The 17,638-nt window shown below is 42.5% G+C and overlaps 2 pseudogenes; both read right to left on the minus strand.

The window, feature by feature from the left end:
• Positions 1-10,977: 10,977 nt before the first annotated feature.
• LOC139730402 (uncharacterized) lies at positions 10,978-12,173 on the minus strand (annotated as a pseudogene).
• Positions 12,174-12,527: 354 nt separating this feature from the next.
• Positions 12,528-16,480, minus strand: LOC139730403 (integrase/recombinase xerD homolog; annotated as a pseudogene).
• Between the last annotated feature and the right edge of the window lie 1,158 nt (positions 16,481-17,638).

Genomic DNA, 17,638 nt, shown 5'->3' on the forward strand with positions numbered 1-17,638 from the left:
CCATTGAGTCACTTTTTTTAATTCAGAATTAACAGTATCGACAAGAGTGATTGGATTTTGGTGGGAGAAGAAAATGTTTGAATCATCGGCAAAAAGTATAAAAGAAAGTATATCGGATGATCTACAAAAATCATTTATGTAAATGATGAAAAGTAAAGGTCCTAATATACTCCCCTGAGGGACGCCACATTTAATAACTTCAAGACTAGAACTGTGCTCGTTCAAAAATACATATTGTTTTCGGTTTTGCAGGTAACTCCTGAACCATTCCAAGGCCTTCCCTCGTATACCATAATGAGACAATTTATGAAGTAAAATTTCGTGATTAATTGTATCGAAGGCCTTGGAGAAGTCCAGGAAGATACCAACAAGATGAGAATGGTCATCTATAGTATGTGCGGCGTTATCAATAAACTTCAAAAGAGCATGAATGGTGCTGTGTTTCTGACGAAACCCAAATTGAGAATTTGTAAAAACATTATAATTGAGAAATTTAATCGTTCTTGTAAATATCAATTTTTCCAAAACCTTAGATATGGATGAAAGTAGAGAAATAGGTCTATAATTACTTATATCAAAACTGTCTCCTTTTTTGAATAAAGGACACACCTTAGCTATTTTCATACAATCAGGAAAAACACCATGTAATATGGATTTATTAAAAATATGAGAAAGTGGGTCAGCAATGGAAAATATAATTCCCTTTATAATAAAATTACTTATATCATCATAACCGGCACTTCGTTTATCATTCATTGCAGTAACAATGTCTATTATTTCATATTTCGTAGTTGGAGCTAAGAAAATAGAACTGGGATTGGATTGACCTAAAAATTTTGCAAAATGCGTATCGGACTGCGGTACTTCTTTTGCCAGATTCTCTCCAATCATTGCAAAATAAGAATTAAAAATATTTGCTATATCATCAGGATCTTCAACAATTTTATTATCAAATCTTATTTTTGTAATATTCAATTTCTTTTTTGATATATTCATGGCCTGCTTTAATATCTTCCATGTATTCTTCACGTCATGTTTATATTTTTCTATCTGAATGGTATAATATTTCCGCTTTTCAGATCGTATGACCTTAATCAAAATATTCTTATATGATGTATATTTATTTTTTGACTCCTCAGTTTTTTTCATTTTGAATTTGTAATACAACCTATTTTTTCTGTTAATTGAACGGAGAAGAGATTTCGAAATCCATGGAAGTTTAGGTGTTGTTTTATAATTTACTGACTTATCTTTTAGTTTAGGAATATAATCATCTAAATGCTTATTGATTATCTCCATAAAATTATCAAATGATACATTAACATCATCAGTATCACAAACACTTGACCAATCAACCCTGTCTAAACAAGCGTCAAGACTAGCTAAATTTTCTGGTGTGGCTCTACGTTTAAATAAAGGAAAATAAGACTTATTAACTGAATGTTTAAGGTCACAGCATGTTATAATTGGAAAGTGATCGGTCATATCGGATAAAATTATAGAAGAATTCAAAACTTGTAAAGAATTAGTGAAAATATTATCAAGGAGGGTGGCAGAATGATTTGTAACACGTGTAGGTTTGGAAATTGATGGCAAAAAAGAGGATGATAAAAATAATTCAAGAAATTCTTGTGACGTATTATCATCACTCTTAATCAAATCAATATTAAAATCACCCATTATATAAATACATTTATTAACAAAACGAGGGCTTTTTAATAAATTCGTCATACTATCTAAAAAATCTTTAGAACTGGAGTTTGGGGGTCTATAAACAACGCCAACTATAATATTTTTACTTTGAGGGATGGAGATTTCAACAAACAAAGACTCTATTATATCATTCATTATATTTAAATCATCACAAGTATCAAACTCAAGGTCATTGGATAAATAAATCGCAACCCCGCCGCCGGTCCTATTCACACATTAATTAAAATTAATTAATCAATCAATCAATCAATCAATCAATCAATCAATCAATCAATCAATCAATCAATCAATCAATCAATCCAATCCAGGGGCCACCAAGCAGGCTACAAATTGGCTGGTGATTGCCCTTTAACCGTAACCTGAGGTACTTCTTTTTTTTTTCTTGGGGGGGGGGGGGGGGTCAGTTTGAAGTAAAGGGCCTTTGGGAAAACGCGTGAACATCAAACCTCATTTGATTTTCTCACTAGCGAACCCTATTTTGGTTCTAATGAATGTTTAGAATAACGTCTCTTCATTCAGAATGACAATTTATTTGTCATTTTCTGACTAACGAACGATCCTTAGAAATAATGAACCGTAACCTTATAATCGGAGATGGTTCATATCACGCGTTAGAAACATGTGTCACTTATTGCCTTATCCTGTCTTTTATGCCCTAGAAAAGATATGGTGCGAAAAAAATGGAAACCAATTCCAACTTCCAGCAGTCTGTCAACGAAATTATAATTCTTTTGGCATCGGATTGCAGTCCTGTACAGTCGAGTGGACAGAGCGTTTCTGTAAGTGTGATGAAGACTGCGTGAAGTATAGGGATTGTTGTGCAGATCGGCAAGAGGCAGTTTACAATGGAACGTTGAACCAGAAATCTTTTCCCTATCCAGAAGACACTCGACCGCCTAAAATGGCATGGGAAGACGAATACCTTCCCTATATGACATGCACAAAGATATTTAATATCCGGGATTTAAACTCAGCTTTCCAGATGATATCACTGTGCCCTAAAAGCGTTCCCGAGGAGAGTAGACTCAAGTACTATTGTGAACAATTTACCTTTTCTGGTAAGCGTCTGACGTATACTGACACATACTTCGTCATTCCCATGGCTGTTCATGGGATTGGACATTTCAAAAACGTGTACTGCGCTCTTTGCCATGGGATACCCTTCTCAGATCTTCAACCATGGGGTTTGGACTGGGATTGCGACAATTTCAACTTATCTGCAACTTCAGTCGATAATTTTGAAGATTTGTTCGAAATTTCTGATTGCTTTGCGTCTAGAGTTATCCAGCCTAACAACCTTTCTGCAAACATGTCTCCAAGGCCTTGCTTTTTTACCCATTTTACCAGATGCTCAAAGTTGTTTGCACCAGATGGTAACACTGACGTTTCTTGCCCGTCATATTTTGATCCGGTGTTAACTTTTAACGGGATTGTGTATCAGAATCTTCATTGTGCATACTGCAATGGCCTAAATGTGTGCCGTCGCTATGTTTCTTACTGTAATCCACAGGACACATCGTTTTATATCCCACGTACCAACATTGGGGCATTCTTTCTTTTCAGTCTAACTGAGGTTTCTGCCCTTGCAACCACATGCGCACGAAATGAAGCCTTTGATCCCCTTACTAAGACTTGTCAAATAGTATTTTGCTGGTATGGATTTGCCTTCGACGGTGAAACTCAACAATGTAAGCCCATTCTAGGAAAAGAGTTTGTGCGAGTATGCATTTCCTTCCATTCTCACTACGATACCTTTGAAAGTTTAACAAGTGAGGATAAATCAAGCATTTCTTCTCATCTGGGTAACGCCTTTGGAATGCTTGCGGACCAAAATGCCTTTGTGTCCATTGAATCATGTACTCCTAGTGATGGTAATAATGCTTCAGGAAAAGCTTGATTTGTCTCTGATGATATGGAAGAATACAAAATGTCATATTCCTACCTAATCATGCGGATGAGCATGTCATGATGGCATGAGATCCTATAAAATCTCAAAAGCAGTGATACCGTTCCTGCCCTAGATATAAAGTAGGCAATACAAGAGAAGGTGTATGTGTATCTGAAATATCTGCGCATATCTGTTATATGTATTTTGTAAAGAAAGCACTGTGGACCCTTGGTTGCCATTGCTTGATGGTTTATTTCTGCCCGCAGGCAATGCTTGAATGTAACTCACATAGTATACACAAATTGTCATGTTTGACAATAAACGCTAACAATATGTTTGAACACATAAATTGGACTAAACAATGTTTGAGCACTAAACCATATGCTCATTGCTCACTCAATAATATGCTGTAATGATCAACATTTTATCTTTGACTCACTGCTGATAACACGGCCAGTTAGATTTAAAACATCATCTATGGACGAGCATTTCAGCACTAATGTAGCCATTTTGCACTTCTCATCAATGTTATCCAAACTACCATTAAAGGTAGAGCTTAAACCAGTTGGAGCATTTGAATAAATGAATAATTGTTGACACCATAGAAAAACGTATTTGTCTCGGTTTTGGGTTGTGTAGTCACTTGCTGGGCGATCGTACCTCGTCCCAGCACGCAATTACGCCAACGGGATGGTGCTAGCTTTTATTCTTTATGAAGTATAGGGGCCCAGAGAAATTTAATGCCACCTTCATAACCTCGCACGATATTGCCGCTTACTGGCCAGCCCAGGTACCACCCAAGGTGCTCATGCATATGAGCAAGCTGCCCAATCCGGCCCAACCTCCCACCATAACGAAAGCTGGCGGCTAGCCCGGGTACCACCAAGATGGACTGGTATGGCCATGGTACAACATAATGCGTTGTGACTGCGAGCAAGCCAACTGCCCCAACTTCTCACCCTGTATTAGAGTATTGGCTGGCCATAATGGCCTAATACAAGTAGCCGGAACATGAGCGAGTAGCACCATCCTGCCCAAAAACTTGGGCCCTGGCACTCAAGTGTAATGCACCTCTTTGCCAGTTGCTTACTAAGACACATCATATAATTGGCTTTATGCTGACATGATTATTATTCAACACATATTAGCTATGCTTCCCAATGGGTTGGGTGGGGGGGGGGGGGGGACTTAACACGTTGTTGCCTGGGACAAAGTGCATCGAACAATGGCGGTACGAAGGCTAACGTGGCCCAGTTGCTATAGTAACTTTGCCGGGGGCCGGGCATATCATTAAAAATTGCCAATTTGGCGTGTAAACGCCTTACAAATTGAATGAAACTGGAGGGATCCCCCTTGCTTCTCCCAAAATTTACTGATCAGCCTATTATGATCAGGTAATTTTGTAAAGAAAGCACTGTGGACCCTTGGTTGCCATTGCTTGATGGTTTATTTCTGCCCGCAGGCAATGCTTGAATGTAACTCACATAGTATACACAAATTGTCATGTTTGACAATAAACGCTTACAATATGTTTGAACACATAAATTGGACTAAACAATGTTTGAGCACTAAACCATATGCTCATTGCTCACTCAATAATATGCTGTAATGATCAACATTTTATCTTTGACTCACTGCTGATAACACGGCCAGTTAGATTTAAAACATCATCTATGGACGAGCATTTCAGCACTAATGTAGCCATTTTGCACTTCTCATCAATGTTATCCAAACTACCATTAAAGGTAGAGCTTAAACCAGTTGGAGCATTTGAATAAATGAATAATTGTTGACACCATAGAAAAACGTATTTGTCTCGGTTTTGGGTTGTGTAGTCACTTGCTGGGCGATCGTACCTCGTCCCAGCACGCAATTACGCCAACGGGATGGTGCTAGCTTTTATTCTTTATGAAGTATAGGGGTCCAGAGAAGTTTAATGCCACCTTCCACCCAATTTTTTTTTTACCTTCCTTAATGGGGCAGTTTTCCTTTATATTTAAGTACCTTGACATCTTTACTATAATAAAGTATACAAGAAGTATATTAAAACCAACCATTGATTCCTAAACAAATAAGTTGAGGAGCACCAGTCTCTCTCTGGGCCACCATGCATTCAGTTTGTCCATTATTAAAGCCAAAATATAGTTCTGTTTTGAAAGGGTGAATTTTTCTCCACCTTTTTAAACTGGATGATCCACATTCCAAATAAGTTTCCAGAACCGGAAAACAAAATTAAACACTTATAGTGACTTTAAATAACAGAGTTTGAATAATCACTAAATGGCCACTGAAGGGAGCTCTATATATAATCCTTTAGGAAGAATCTCGAGGTCCCCCCGAGATATTACATTTTATGAACTTTAAATAATCACATATTCACCGGACTATTAGAACTCATAAAGCTCTGTACACTAGAACCAATTAGGGATTTTGTTTTTAAAAAGTCCCCAAACTATGCTTTGGCTTTAAGTTATTCTACGAATAAAGCTGGGCTGAAAATTGCCACCGGTGGAACAGCGGTGATAGGGGCGAAAAACCAGCAAGTTGCGATGGCGTTTATAGCTAATATTGTGTGTGTGTACTGTCACAGAATTTGCCCGATTTCCATCCTTATATATGGAAATAAACGGAACAAAGAAATTTTCATAACCTCTGAGAACTGTTGGCAGGCTGTAACTCATACAAGATGAAACGGAGGAAACAATGTGCATTCAGTTAACTCAAATATTTTAATTGTCTATACATATGTAACTGTGAATCTTGGTTTTACAGCAAATTATAAAAAGAGAAAAAAACGAACATAAAATTCTTCCTATTCAGTGGCTTTCTGGCTCTTAGGACTTTATTATGTTTAACTTAAATTGGACTTATTTCACCTCGATTATGCAACTGGCTGTCATGGATGTAAGTTGTTTGACGATGGCTTATGACGACGACGTATGACGATGACGTACGACGGTGACAATGTAAGTCGATGACGGGGCCCCGTTACGCTGGTGCTGGTATGGACTGTCGCGTGGTCTGTCGTAGCAACTCTTCGCGATTGCCGTTCGCGTGGTCGCTCTCCCGACGGACGTCTTCGCGATGTCTCCTCAGCATCCAGAAATGAAGTTCAGTCGACAGTCTATGCTCCCTTACTGCCTCGGAGCTGGTCGACAGTCAACGACGCCTTTATGCTCCTGCCTCTTGCTGTGTCAGTGGGCCCTTGACCCTTCGGGAAACCCGGAAACCCTTCAAATATTAAAATAATCACATTACTTCAAGCCAGAGCACTGAAGCACCTTCATATTACATTCACATCCTGACTGACGTTCATATTACCTCATTATACAAATATATTCAGGCTCATGTAACCATAAATAACAACCCTTATATATTCTATATCACATATTACTGAAACCTTTATCACAATTCACTCTCAATTCGGATATCCATTACACAAACGAATTATGCCAATTGAATACATAAACATTTCAGAATTAATGCACTTACCACAATCTGTGGGTATCTCTAGTTAATACTGACTGGGGTGGCGGCCCCTGTCACCGTTACCGAGTGGCCATTCTCATACACTGTGTCAAGGAGACAGCACCACAGCGTGATGTCCCCTTCACGGCCTGATGTCATACTGCCGCTCCTTGCCACACATAGCACTACCGTGGCTCTACCGAGAGCGGTCTGGAATGTCTTCCATTGACATGTTAAACAGTTTGCATCAATTTACATACTTAAGTGCTTATTTACAAATTCCATGCAAATTGACCTCAGTGGAGAAGAGCGTCTGTCACTCCACTCGTGACATGTACTACGCTGGGAAAAATTCCCCTATGGCCCACTATATTGCGCGTGTGCGACCGAGTTTCCACTCCACCACCATGGGCGTCACCAGGGGGGGGGGGGGGGGGGTGCGTTGGGTGCGAACGCACCCCCTTCAGACCCTAAAAAAAAAAAAAAAAAATAAAAAAAAAAAAATCACTCTGCGAGCGACCTCAACGCCGGACCCTAAATAAATATCATTTTTTATATATTTATTTATTTATTTTCTTTTTTTTTCGCATCGGGGACAAAAAAAAAAAGATCGTGGGCAAAAACAATTCGCACCCCTGGTTCTGGCAGCACTGATTTTGTATATATCTACTACTACAAGTGTATTCTATACAGTGTTTACTATTTAGATAGATTTTGGACATCCTTCCCATGCTTGGTCACTTCGACGCCACCTCGGTGGTCATACCTCCCCCAGTCATGAACATAAACCGACACCCTTGACTACCAGTCGTGGATCCAGGGGGAGGGGCGCACCGGGCGTCCCGCTCCCTCTTAATTTCCAAAGCGAAAAGGTATAGCTACAACGGCAGTTTTTAGGACTGTAAAATGTCAAAATTTTCAAGCTCGCTCGCTCCGCTCGCTGGCATTAAGTCGTAATGCCATTCTCCTGAATTTGCTGCCAGTAATTGCCGGCAGTTCCACCCGGTGCGCCCCCGCCCCCTCCCTCCTTACTGAAAAAAAAAAAATATATATATATATATATAGCTAAAAACTGCAGTTTTTGGACTGTAAAATGTCAAAATTTTCAGGCTCGCTCGCTCCGCTCACTCGCATTTATATTCTCCTGATATTTCTGCCAGTAATTGCCAGCAGTTGCGCCCGGTGCGCCCCCTTCATTTCGAAAGCAAAAAAAGATATAGCTTCAAGCGCCAGTTTTTTTACTGTAAAATGTCAAAATTTTCAAGCTCGCTCACATTTTATCTTTATGCAATTTCCCTGATGTTACTGCCAGTAATTGTCTGCAGTTGCGCCCGGTGCGCCCCCTCCCCACAATTAATTTCCAAAGCGAAAAAATACAGCTACAAACGGCAATTTTTCTACTGTAAAATGTCAAAATTTGCAAGCTCGCTCTCTTCGCTCGCTCGCATTGAATCGTTATTCACCTGATGTTGCTGCCAGTAATTGCCAGCAGTTGCGCCCGGTGGCATGCGCTCCACCCCCCCTTAATTTCCAAAGCGAAAAAATATGGCTACAAACGGCAGTTTTGGGACTGTAAAATTTAAAATTTTCAAGCTCGCTCGCATTTAATCGTTATGCAATTCACCTGATGTTGCTGCCAGTAATTGACTGCAGTTCCGCCCGGTACGCCCCTCTCCCTTAATTTCCAAAGCGAAAAAATATACTGTAGCTACAAACGGCAGTTTTTCTACTGTAAAATGTCAAAATTTTCAAGCTCGCTCTCTTCGCTCCCTCGCATTGAATCGTTATGCAATTCACCTGATGTTGCTGCCAGTAATTGCCAGCAGTTCTGCCCGGTGCGCCCCCCTCCCTTGATTTCAAAAGCGAAAAAATATGGCTAAGAACGGCAGCTTTTAGACTGTAAAATGTAAAATTTTCAAGCTCACTCGCTCCGCTCGCTCGCATGTAATCGCTATGCTCTCCTGATATTGCTGCCAGTAATTGCCAGGAGTTGCGCCCGATCCGCCCCCCCTTAAATTCCAAAGCGAAAAAATAGCAACAAATGGCAGGTTTTTTTTAACTGTAAAATGTCAAAATATTCAAGCTCGCTCACTCCGCTCGCTCTCATTTAATCCTCATGCAATATACCTGATGTTGCTGACAGTAATTGCCAGCAGTTGCGCCCGGTGCGCCCTCCCCCCTTTGTTTCCACAAGCGAAAAAATATTGCTCCAAATGGGAGTTTTTTTTACTGTAAAATGTCAAAATTTTCAAGCTCGCTCTCTTTGCTTATACTCGCATTTAATCGTTATGCCATTCACCTGATGTTGCTGCCATTAATTGCCAGCAGTTGCGCACGGTGCGCCCCCCCCCCCCCCCTTAGTATCCAAAGCAAAAAATATGGCTACAAACGGCAGTTTTGGGACTGTAAAATTTCAAAATTTTAAAGCTCGCTCGCTCCGCTCGCTCGCATGTAATCGTTATGCCATTCTCCCGATATTGCTGCCAGTAATTTGTCGTTTCACACCGTCATTCCATAATCCATTTATAGGGGGACAACCCCCTCCCACAACCTCCCCCCTTGCTCGTTCCGCTTGCTCGGGCTCGGTCGCATTCATGACATCAGTGTAAGAATTATTACTAGAAGTTTACTTGAATTATACCATTTATAGGCAAATTGTTCAATTACAATTTCTTCAAAATGTACTGATGCCTTAACCAAGTGGGACTGTTTCAAGTCGATAAAACACGCAAAATACCTGCATCAAATTGCACCATTTACAACATCAAAATGCAAAAAGTGTTCACCGTGGGAGGGGGACACTCCCTCCCACATCCTCCCCCTCGCTCACTCCTCTCGCTCTAAGAGTTGCTTGGCCGCGTTCATGATATTGAGTGTAAATATTAAAACAGGAAGTTTATTGGGATGATACCATTTTATAGGCAAATTGTTCGATAATAATCTACATCAAAATATACTGCTTTACTTTAAAGAAGTGGGACTGTTTCAAGTTGATAAAACAAGCAAAACATGCATCAAATTGCACCATTTACAACATCAAAATGCAATTTCAGTTCTAAACGTGGGAGGTGGTTAACCCCTTCCACACCCTCCTCCCTCGCTCGCTCCGCTTGTTCGGGCCCGGTCGCGTTCATGACATCAGTGTAAGAATCAATACAAGAAGTTTATTGAAATGATATAGTTTATATAGGCACATTGTTCAACAACGAATTCCATCAAAATGTACTGCTACCTTAAGAGGGACTGTTTCAAGTCGAAAAAAAACACACACACGCAAAAAGCCTGCATTAAATTGCACCATTTACAACATCAAAATGCAAAAAGTTCTCACCGTGGGAGGAGGGGGGGGGGGGACAACAGGCACTTCCACACACTCCCCCCCTTGCTCGTTCCATCGCATACTAACACCCCCCTCCCCCCCTCCCCCCCCTCCCCCTCCCTCCCCCCAAGATGAAATCCTAGATTTGCCGGTGCCCTTTTTCCCCGCTTGGTTTCCTTCAAAAACAGTAAAAGTCTAGGGATTGAGAGCTTCCTATATTCCAAATGTCTGTCCAAAAATCTCGTTACATTAGGGTCAAAACGCACCCCCCTTGAAAAAAAGCTGGTGACGCCCCTGACCACTATGCCCCCAGTGGCAATGTCCCCAAGAAGGTTATCCTTTATCGGGTGTTTGGTGTTCATGTGACAACGCCTTAAATGTACAAACAGTATATATAAAATTACGATATGATATGATGTAAATATATCATTCATGCTTCAAGGCTGTATTGCCACGTATTGTGGCATTACCGACTGTCCAGGCGGCCCTGGCCCCTCTATTTGTGTATCATTCTCATAAGCAACTGCGTACTGAACGAGGGGGGGGGGGGGGGGGGGAGCGGTGTACCTTTGGTCTATCCAAGTCTGGCTTATTGTTGGAATAGTGCTTTCTTGATTGCCAGGGCAAGGTCCGCAATTAGGATGTCTGATCACTGATCCGACAGGTGGACGCCATCCCTGATGAACATTTGGTGATTGCTCCTGGCAATATTGTGCATGATGATTGAGGCGTTACCCATGCGCTTTGTCTGTCGTCTCGCGTAGTTGTTAAAGGACAAGTCCGCCTTCATAAACATAAGGATTGAGAGAATGTAGCAATATTAGTAGAACACATCCTTGAAAGTTTGAGGAAAATCGGACAATCCGTTCAAAAGTTATGAATTTTTGAAGTTTTTGTGCAGTAACCGCTGGATGAGAAGACTACTGCAGTGTATGAATAACTTAGATGTCACATGCGTACAACAATATAAGGAAAGTATAAAGAGATTTTCACAAAATTTCATCTTTTGAAAAAAGTACACATTCCCTTGACTCGTTACCGACATATGTTATGGGTCATATCATTCCCCCTGCCCTTAGAAAGAGGCAAGTCAAGTGCTCTTTTATTATGCGAAAAAAGTGAAAATATGTTAAATTTTCTTTACATTTTCTTTATACTGTTGTACGCATATGACTCATAATCTATAGTAGTCTCCTCATACAGCGGTTCCAACACAAAATTTTGAAAAATTCATAACTTTTGCATCGATTGTCCAATTTTCCTCAAACTTTCACTGATGTGTTCTACTAATATTGCTGCATTCTCTCAATCCTTATGTTTATGAAGGTGAACTTGTCCTTTAAGCGATATGCGCACACCTTCCAATGCATCTTGGTTAGTATGACCTGTTGGTCGCTTCCCATGGTAGACCAGGCGAGGAAGGATTGAAGACCACATGATAAGAGCTTGTGGCATCCTGGCTCTGAGTGTGCTGAGGGCTGTTCTGATTGCTGCCCTACAGCTACATGCATCCATTTGGCCAATGTTGTTGGTCCCCAAGTGAAGCACCACTATTGATGGGGGAGCGGAATACCTAAGCCCGTTGTTCACCATCCTTTCCACATCCTCAAGTCTTGCGCCCCCTTGGCTATGCCACTGGATGGTGTATGGTGTGCCTAGCTGGAGCTGGTGTGTTGCTGCGGCCCTCTCTTTGGCTCTGCGCACGATGCTATCACCCATTATCCAGATGTTGGGGTGCCCTGAAATGACAAAATAAGACAGCCAGCAGTATCTTGTGCTACACATAACGTAATTGTTGTGTAATAGAGGGCCTATCTGTAAGTGCATATTATATCCCCAAATAATTATGCTACTGCTAAAGGGGGATTATTATAATGATCTCATATTATGTGATTGACACCATCACTATTTTGCCTCTTATGGCTTATTATCACTTTTTTCTTCTTTTATTTTCTCTTCTTTGTTTTTTTTTCTTCTTTTCTTTCTCTTTTTTTTCCTTCTTCTTTTTTTTCGTTTTTTTTTCGATTTTTTTTTGTTTTTTTGTTCAGCAGAATCCATTTTTCTTTTCTTTTCTTTCCTTCTCCTTTCTTTTGCTATCATTCTGGGCCTTGATCTCCTTAAAAGGAGTTGCTGCCAAATTTACCTTATGTACCTCCTGTACACATCAGTGCGCCATCTCCCCATGGCCATAATTTGTTCCCCTGGTACCCCTTCCCTGCTGTGGTTGCAGCTCCTATTCGGAATGAATGGGTGCCATAATGGCTTGGGTTTGCACCTATGCATGCCAACACTTTTCGCAGAACTGCATTGAATTGGTACCTGGTGAGTGGGGAACCACTTGTGTGGCAGAACAGTGGCCCTTTCATGGGGGGCCTCAGCTGTAAGAAGGCTGTCATGCCCGACACTGGGCATATCTCCTTGTTTTCATTTTCTCCTATTCTCAATTTGGTTGTTTGCCCATATTGGTCTGTTTTGGAGTGTCGGATGCGTACTAACATGAATTGTCCTGGGGTTTGGGTTATCTGAATGTCATCTCTGATTAGTGCTTTATCTGTAATCTCATGTTTCTGCTGGGCTGTGAACTCCCCACGCGTAGGAACCCAAAGAAGGCTAGGAGAAATGCAGCCCTGAACATTATTGCTTCATACTGGGATTTGCACACCAGTCGTACTATGGGGATCATCCTTTTGAGTAGATCCTGTGTGATAGGCCTTCTATCATCTCCCTTCTTTTTGTCTCTCCTGCTCCCTTCCTGTAGTTTCTTTATTACAAAATGATCAGTGGGGTCTGCCCAGCCATGCATTTTATGCATGTATGACAGGGCTGCTACGTGAAGTGAGATGGTTGATGTCGCTTTACCTCTAATGGAGAGGAAAGCTATGAAGGAGATGATTTGTGTTGTAGGTGCTGGCCACGACAGGTCCAGGTGGTGATCTTTACGGAATTCCTGGAATGCGTTAACCGCCCTTTGGTATGCCCGGTGTGACCCTTCCGCCAATACCTGTCCAAGCAGTCTGTGGGCTTCTTGAGCTAAATCTGCCATATCCCTGCTGGAACTGGAGTAGGGTGTGCCGCTGCCATTGGGGCCAGTTTCCTGAAGCGATCGACCTGGGATCGTGAAGAGGGAGTCAGCAATGCCATTATCCTGGGTGGGGACATGGACTGCTTTGATTGAGATGTTTTTTACTAGGCATGTTACTACCAAATTTCTCAGAAGTGCCATTATTTGTGGGCATGGGGATGTTTGCTTATTGACTGCGTGTTTAACCGCCATGTTGTCTGTGTGTAACAGTATCCTTCTATCTCTGAGTTCCTCTCCCCATACCATCATTGCAATCACAATGGGGATCATTTCTTTTCATGCTATGGATGTGGTCCTAATTATGTTCTGCGATGGCCATTTCCCATTGAACCATTTGCCATTGAGGTAGCCACCATAGCCTCCCCGCTTCCATCTGTGTAGAGGTCTATGTCCTCATCTGTCACCCATTCTTCTTGTGGGATAACAGACACCCCATTGTAACCTTCTAGAAATTCTAACCAAACTCCCAGGTCCTCATTTGCCCCTTCTGAAAGGACCACTTGCTTATCTCCTCTGGTCTGTCCTTTAGTCATATCTATTAGCCTCCGGAGAAAGGCCCTGCCAGGGCGTACTGCCCTGCATATGAAGTTCAGCATGCCAATTATGGACTGAATTTCCTTAATTGTAACCAATTTGGCTGACCGAGTCTTGTTGATTTTGCGTTTAATTACCTGGATCTTCTCCAGGGGGACCCGTACTTGCATTTTCACCGAATCTAGTTCTAGGCCCAGGAACGTCAGACATGTGGTGGGCCCTTCTGATTTCCCTTTTGCTAATGGGACTCCCAAATCGGTACAAACATCCCGCAGGGCCTGAATCATTTTGTAGCAGGGCACTCTTCCCTTCTGGGTTGAGCCTACACACAAAAAGTCATCAACATAATGAATGATGTTCTCACATTGGCTTTGCCTCCTTGCACAGTATTCAAGGAATGTGGAGAATGTTTCAAAGTATGCTGGTGCACAGCGGACCCCCATTGGTAGACACTTGTCAACATACTATTTCCCTTCGAATTTGACACCTAGTAGTTCAAAGTCGTCTGGGTGTATGGGTAGCAGGCGGAATGCTGACTCTATGTCTTCCTTTGCCATTTCCGCTCCCACGCCTGCTGAGGCTACCAGGTTGACTGCTGTATCAAACGTTGTATATGTTACAGCACAGGACTCGTCTGGAATGCAATCATTAATTGAGAAGCCCTCTGGATATGAGAGGTGATGAATCAATCTAGATTTGCCAGGTTTTTTTTTTTTTGGGGGGGGGGGGTACTAGACCAATTGGGCTGGATCTCATTTTCTATTTTCCTCAACGCTTCCTCTTTGTTGTTTTCTGCCGATTTCAAGTTTGGCAGATCTACCGGCAGACGTGGACCTGTGTAGTGTAATCTGAATCCTTCGCTAAAACCTGTGAGAATCATTCTTGCTGCTACTTTGTTTGGGTATTGGTTCAATAGTGGTTTCAGGTTGTCCAGTATGATGGGTGTTGGTGCTAGTGATCTCAAGTCCCGACACGTGCATTATAACCCTTTTTGCTACTCGATTAATGAATTGGGGGTGACTCCCCAGTGTGGTGTGTACTGTTATTCCCTGTGTCACAATAGAGTACTCTACTGGGATGGTTTGAGGGTTCCTGCATTGGGTTGCTTGTTGCCTGGGCACTGTGTTTTTTTGTGACCGTTTTTCCCACACTGCACACACTTGTACATGTATCGACAGTACCTGCGGGTACATGTGCCGTTGTTGAAGTCATAGCAGTATTGTGGTGTGCGGGGGGCGGAGGGACGAAAATTCCTATTGGGCTTTGCGAGGGGCTGGTATCGCCTCCTCTCTGTACCCCTGTTCTCGCGTGTAGATTGTGGTGGGTAATTGACCCCCCTTGTCATCCTAGGTAACCCCCCACTAACCACATGGAGTAGCCATAGCTCGCCATCCATTATTGCCCAAGAACCCCCCTTCCTGTGGAGGCGGTGTCGAAATTCTTTGTCATAGTCCCTCCAACCAAGGCCATGGTAGCGGGAGGCAGCAGAGCGGATCAGATGGCAGTACTTGAGCAGATCGTGTGTGCTTGTGGGGTGTGCCTCAATATATATGCTCATGTATACAAGAAATGCATTTGTCCATGCCTCGATGGAGAAAATCTTGTTTTTGGTAGGGGGGGGGGGGGGGTGACCGGCTTTAATACCCAGGTCCCATCTACTTGTGCTACTGCGAGGTTGGCCCGCTCTTGTTCTGCCATGTCCTGCATAACCTGGGTTGCATGGTCTTGGTTGTCTATCAACAAATTCAAATCAATGAATTCCCCCTTCCATATCTTTTCTCGGATGTGGTGGGGGATGGATGTGCCCAACCTGTCCCCAGCCGGGTGCAGGGGAGATTGGTGTTGGTGGTAGGTGTGACTGTGGATATGAGTACTTGGCCTTTGAAGGTTTTGTGGCAGGCCCTGGGACAGGGGCTCTGTGTGGTTGGGTTGTTCATTTTGTTGTTGATCTGGATTTGTGTCACCGGGTTGACTCCCGGCACATTGGCCAGGACTGGGTTGTGACCCTCTTTCCATATTTCCCAGGAGGAAATTCGCATTGGGTACTATGGAGGGGAAAGAGGAAGGGATTGTGGGGCTGGTAACAAATCTATTCATCCCTTCCAACAATCTACCGTCTATTTCAGTGTGTTGCCTGTTTAGGTTGTTTGACTGTTTGACTGGTGTTTGCTGTGAATCAAGCAGCATATGCATCGGTAACTCGTGGATGCGGCGGTTGCTGGCCTGTCATTCCGACCGCCACGTCTGCCTGGGCCGCAGATGGCTCCCGTTGTGGTGCTGTCGTTTAAGCAGCCGCGTTTGTGCCGCCATTACGTCTACGTGTACGTGTACGAGGCGGGTTGACCTGTTGCTGATTGTCTGGCGCCTCTGCATCTGTGACAGTACTTTGAGCCCTTTTTCTGCTGGCCTTTGACGTCTGTTTGACTTTTTTGGGTGCTGGATCCTGTCCTTTGTCCCTTGTCTTCCTCTTTCCCATCTTTTGGTTGATAGACGATCTCACAAGTCGAGTTTTGGACCGTAAAACGTTCCGAGAACTTAACACGTTGTTGCCTGGGGCAAAGTGCATCGAACAATGGCGGTATGAAGGCTAACGTGGCCCAGTTGCTATAGTAACTTTGCCGGGGGCCGGGGGGCAATTTGGCGTGTAAACGCCTTACAAATTGAATGAAACTGGAGGGATCCCCCTTGCTTCTCCCAAAATTTACTGATCAGCCTATTATGATCAGGTAATTATGTACATGTAGATGTGTGATTTGTAGGGCCTATGTAAGGCGTGAAGCTGGAAACCCTGTGCAGTATCTAAGAAGACAGGCTGACAGTATCCGATGGGGTCACCACTGTTAAGGCCACCGCACACTACACGACCAGACTGGTCTTAGAGTCTTAAGCCAAGCTGGGTCTTTAGACCAGTCGTACGACCGGACACCGTACACTGTACGACCCGACTGTAAAGAGCGCGCAGTGCGCACTGCGTGCGCTTGCATTTTACTGCATTGTGAATGGCTGGAAGCTCCCGACTGGTCGTAGAAATTCAACATGTCAAATCTCTACGACTGGCGCTAAGACCCAGTCGTACGACTAGAAAATGGCAAGACTGTGACGTCACACTTCTAGTCTTAAGGTCTTAAGACCGGTGAATCGGGGCAAAATCGTGTAGTGTGCGGCGGGCTTTAATGGTAAAGAAGACTTGAAAAGGGAAATCGTTTGTGTATATATTTGTATCATGTATATTTTGTGACTAGTATCATGGTTTGATGATCTCGAGCAGTATCCTATAATAAGAGCCCTCAGTCGCCCTCATATGATTTGTCTTGCCTTTTCTTTCAGAAATAATGTGCATAGAAATATACTTGATTTAGTGTGTTTATTTGTCATTTGAAAAAGGTAAAAAACAAAATGATATGCACTGTTTGATTTTTGTGTGTGTATAGCTGTAAGACGGGTCATCCGAAAAGGAAGCCGCTTGACATATAGTTTGGAACGCATGTGCTGATTTTACTGCCAGTTTGATGATCATCTTTTTGTAGCAATTTGATATTCGTATTCTATATAGATGCATGTATATAACAATAATGTTCAATAATATAAGTCCTCAAAAAGGAATAATTTTGCTATTGACATAGTGGACGTTGAC

This window comes from Diadema antillarum, unplaced genomic scaffold (genome assembly GCF_040938485.1).
Source record: "Diadema antillarum isolate AM-2024a unplaced genomic scaffold, OU_Dant_1.0 seq00000310_RagTag, whole genome shotgun sequence".
NCBI lineage: Eukaryota > Metazoa > Echinodermata > Echinoidea > Diadematoida > Diadematidae > Diadema > Diadema antillarum.